We start from the raw sequence: 5,156 nt of genomic DNA on the forward strand, positions 1-5,156 counted from the left end.
AGGAAGAACGAGAAGAGGCAACATAAACTAGAGGGCACAATTCTAACAGTGATACAGCAACAGAGAGATCTGGGGGTATATGTGCAAATATCATTGAAAGTGGCGTGGCAGGTTGAGAAAGCGGTTAAAAAAGCATACGGGATCCTGGGCTTCATAAATAGATGCAGAGAGTACTAAAGTATGGAAGTCATGATGAACCTTTAGAAAACACTGGTTCAGCCACAACTGGAGTATTGTGTCCACTTCTGGGCGCCGCACTTTAGGAAAGATATGAAGGCATTAAAGAGGGTGCAGAATAGGTAAACTAGAATGATTCCAGGGATGAGAGACTTTAGTTACGTGGATAGACTGGAGAAGCTGGAGATTTGATAGAGATTTTCAAAACCATGAAGGGTTTAGACAGAGTATGTAGAGAGAAATCGTTCCCATTTGCAGAAGGGTGAAGGACCAGAGGACATAGATTTAAGGTGATTGGCAAAAGCACCAAAGATGACATCAGGAAAAATGATGGGGCGGTGGAGTGGGACTAGCTGGATTGCTCTTGCATCGAGCTGGTGTGGTCTCGATGGGCCGAATGACCTCCTTCCATGCTGGAATGTTTCTCCGATTCAAGTCGAGTGCTCGCTGAGCATGTGAAAAATCGCAGGATCGATTCTTGCATTCTCCACTCACCTTTTGACTTGGGTCAATTGTCCAGAAACAAAAGTGGTGTCAGTTTTCAGCGAGCCCATGGTCCATGTACTTCTTAAGCTTCACTGCGTGCTACGGTACAGAGAGGTCAAGGGGCAGCAAATCTTTTTATATGCTGCAGGAAGCAAAAATTCTTGATTTTGGTCTTGAGCAAAGATGGGGGAAAAAAAGCTTAAAGATGCCTTCTCTGAGGATTGAACTCAGGACCTTCAGATTATGAGACTGACGCGCTGCCTGCTGCGCTAAGAAGGCACTTGATGTATAAATCTCCAGGCAGCTCTATCAAGTAGGACAGTTTGCAAGGTGTAAAATCATAAACTAATCGGCAGTTTGCAAAAACTCTCCATCCAGGTGGAAATCGAACCAACAACCTTCTGAATTTTGGTCAGACACGTTCCCCATTGCTCGACTGGCCAAAGGTGTGTCGAGTAAGTCGGAGCTCATACGCTCACAGCGCTGCGGTATGAGCAGGTACCGAGTCAGTCTCGGTCATGCCCACGCCATTCCACGAGTCGGGGAGTGTCAAAAGTCGCACGGTGAACAATCACCAAAGAGAGGGACCTTTGCTGTTTCCCTTCGATAGCTCAGCTGGTAGCGTGGAAAACTTGTAGAGATTAAAACTTGAAAGCAAAATCACTCTTAAATTGTTAGTTTAATTCTGGCTCAAAATAACGAACGTGCTTTCTGAGTAAACGGTATTGAGCTCAAGGCCGGTTTCTTAACTTTACAGACTGCTCACTGCTTAAAATGTTGGCGCTTTTCCTTTCTCAAACCTGAAAGCTGTTTTGCTCGAGCATTTGCCTCTGCTCACCAGCAGGGAGCGCGTTTGAGCAACAACACGTCAAACCGCACTCACTTTCAGGCAAAAAAGACTTCTGTCAGTCTTTTGGACAGGTCTCTCGCTGCTCAAAGGAGTGCCGTTGAGCAGCATTTTTTTAATTTTCAAAATATACATTATTTCATAAAATTTAGTGATACATAAAGTTCAGGGTTAAAGTTCGCAATTTCAATTCAAAACAATACAAAACAGATCGCACACACTATGATCCCATTATTTCAATACAATACACTGTGTATGTCTTATAATACATTCTGTATAATAAAAGGTGGGATGGCTTTACACGGCGCTCTTTCCCCATAGAGCCCTTGTATAGGCCGCACCGTGCCTCAGTGCATCCCGCAGCACATTCCCCTGGACCTTGGAGTGTGTCAGTCGGCAACACTCGGTCGTGGACCGCTCCTTCAGCTGGAAGACCAGAGTGTTTCGGGCGGACCAAAGGGCCTCCTTCACCGAGTTGATGGTCTTCCAGCAGCAGTTGATATATGTCTCGGTGTGCCTCCCGGAGAACAGTCCATAGAGCACAGCGTCCTGTGTTACCGAGGTGTTGGGGATGAACTGGGACAGATACCAACGCTTCTCTCTCCACACATTCTGCATGAAGGTCCAGTCCACCAGGAAACAGACGACGGTCCCATTCCCGTAGCCTTGAAGGCAGCTCGAAGTGATGCTGAGATTCCATGCGTGTTGGAAGGACCGCACTGAGAGGGCCTTTCTCACCACCATCCAGGCCACATCCTGGTGCCTGTTGGTCAGTTCTGGCGACAAGACGTTCTGCCAAATGGCATCAACCATCTGGTCGGGGAACTGGTCGATCGGATCCACCCTCTCCTTTTCCTGCAGAGCCCTCTGAACGTTCCACTGTCTGACGGTCTTGTGGTCGAAGTGGTTCCAACTCAGGAACTTCTCCACTTGGGACAGGTGGTGGGGGACAGTCCAGCTGAACGGTTGGTTAGACCCAGTTTTCTCAGTGTATTGTACATGGTGTCCCTGTGGACGCATACTACTTAGGCCCTCCAGACAAAGTGGAAGAAAGCTCGGTTGACTGTGATGTCGGAGCTGTGGGGAATGGGCCAGACCTGGGCCACGTCGAACAAGACCCCGAGTACATCACACTTTATCACCTGGTTCCTGTTGGTTATGGAGAGGGTTCGCCCCCTCCCACCATACCAAGCTTCTGTTTGGCCATGGCGATGCGCTCTTCCATTTATTGGTGGAGTCCTGGGGCCCCCCGAGCCCGATCCCCAACACCATCAGGTAGTCGGACCTGATGGGGAAAGGAACAAAGGATGGGGTCTCCCACCTGCCACAGAACATGGCCTCACTTTTATTGCAGTTCACTCTGGACCCCGAGGCCAGCTTGAAACGATCGCAGATGTCCATCAGTCTGTGGATCAACTGCTGATCGGATCAAAAGACGGTGACGTCATCCATGTACAGGGAGGCCTGAACCTGAGAGCCTCCGTTGCCTGGGATCGTCACCCTACCTGATTATGGTGTCCTTTCTGATGGACGCAGCAAACAGCTCGACACAACACATAAACAAGACCGCAGAGAGAGGAAAACCCAGTCTGACTCCAGATCTGATCGGAAAACTCTCTGACTCCCGCCCATTGATTTGGACTGTGCAATGGATGACCATGGAGAGCAGTCGGATCCAATCGCTGAACCAAACCCCATTTTGGATAGCACGTTAATCATGTATGCGTGGGATATTCTGTCGAAGGCCTTCTCCTGGTCCAGGGTGATGAGGCATGTGTTCACCCCTCTGTCCTGCAAGTAGGCGATCGTTTCCCTGAGCAGCGCAAGGCTATCAGAGATCTTCCTGCCGGGTACAGTTACAGGTCTGATCCGGGTGGATCACCCGCTCCAGAACAGATTCGAGCCTGTCGGCGATGGCCTTCGACAGAATCTTGTAGTCAGCATTTAGCAAGGAAATGGGTCGCCAATTTCAGATTTCTTTCCTCTCCCCCTTCCGCTTGTAGATGAGTGTGATGAAGGCTTTCCTCATGGATTCTGACATGCTACCTGCCAGAAGCATACCCCCGTACACTTCCAGTCGGTTTGGGTCTATCCAGTTCCACAGAGCCGAGTACAAGTCAACGGGTAAACCATCGCTCCTGGGAGATCTACTCTTCTCGAAGGACCAGACGGCCTTTGTTAGCTCGTCCAAGGTCAGTGACCAATCTAGGCTCTCCCGCTCGCTCTCCTCCAAGAGAGAGAGGACAGGAAGGATTGGGAGGCCGTGTTGTCTCTGGGCTTCGCGTCATAGAGCCCGGCATGAAAGGACTTGCTGATTCTCAGTATGTCGGTCTGTGAAGACGGCACCGAGAACTCTTCCTCCTTCAGGCTGCTGATCACCAGAGGTCTCTCTGTGCAGCTTATGCCGAATATATCTGTACAGAGTCTGAACAGAGTTCAGACATCGCACACGGAAAGCACAGATGCAGGTCCCATCCCTATTTTTACATACTGATGAGTTAATTTAAAATGTTGAATAAAGGTTGTGCACCACTAAATCCCACATCCTCCAAATCTGCATGCTAGACCTCACCAATCCGCCGGTCTGAGAGTCCGTGCACCAAGGTTCTCTGCTGATTCACCAGAGGCCTTGGTGCAAGAGGTGGACTGAAGGAGGGACATCCTGTATCAGCGGAGGGCAAGATATCCTCCAGACATACATCCAAAAGGTAGTGGGAGGCACGAGGGGATGAGGTCAATGTCAGGCGCACAGCATCATGAACATGGATGCAGTACAGGAAGAAGTTAAATGCTTTGACATGAGTGGTCAAGATGAGTGAGGTCAACTGTCAAGTGGCGTCTCCTACCAACTACATGTATAGCTGCACCCATTGCTCCACGCACTACACCCCCCATCACCCACATACCAACAAACTATTTCCATCAGTACTCAACCTTCTCACCCTTACCCACTACCACCGTTGCAAGCCGCCCACCCACAACTCACAGGCCACACACACTGGCAGCTATTCAAACATGATAGGAACATCACCCAGACACACGTCCCGCTTTCTTGCAGGAGAAGCTGGCACATATCATGAGGCAGCAAGTGGCGGTGGCATTTTGCCCCTCGAGCCTTTTCCACCATTCGATCAGATCAGGGTGGACCTGTGAGCTAACTCCATATATCCGCCTTAGCCCCACATCCCTTCTTACCCTTGGTTCACAGAAATCCATCAATCTCAGATTTTGAATTCTCGATTGAGCTAACATCAACTGCCATTTGCAGAAGAGCGTTCCAAACTTAACCCACCATTTGTGCGTAGAAGCATTTTCTAACTTCAATCCTGCAAGTCCTGGCTCTCATTGTTAGGCTATGTCCCCGCGTCCTAGCTGAGGTACTAAATGAGTTCTTTGCATCTGTCGCTACCAAGGAAGAAGATGCTGCCAAGTCACAGAAAAAAGGAGGTAGTTGAGATACTGGATAGGCTAAAAAATTGATAGAGGAACTACTGGAAAGGCTGGCTGTATTTAAATAAATAAGTCACCCCGTCCGGCTGGGATGCATCCAAGAATGCTGAGGGAAGTAAGGGTGGAAATTTCAGAGGTTCTGGCCATAATCTTCCAATCATCCTTAGATATGGGGGTGGTGCCCGAGATCCGGAGA

The 5,156-nt window shown here is 49.2% G+C and overlaps 1 non-coding gene across 1 annotated transcript; it reads right to left on the bottom strand.

Moving 5' to 3' along the window:
* Positions 1-869: 869 nt before the first annotated feature.
* On the bottom strand, positions 870-942 carry trnam-cau (transfer RNA methionine (anticodon CAU)). Its single transcript has one exon. It is a non-coding gene; the product is annotated as a tRNA-Met (tRNA).
* Positions 943-5,156: the final 4,214 nt, after the last annotated feature.

Source organism: Heptranchias perlo, unplaced genomic scaffold, assembly GCF_035084215.1.
Source record: "Heptranchias perlo isolate sHepPer1 unplaced genomic scaffold, sHepPer1.hap1 HAP1_SCAFFOLD_59, whole genome shotgun sequence".
Lineage (NCBI taxonomy): Eukaryota > Metazoa > Chordata > Chondrichthyes > Hexanchiformes > Hexanchidae > Heptranchias > Heptranchias perlo.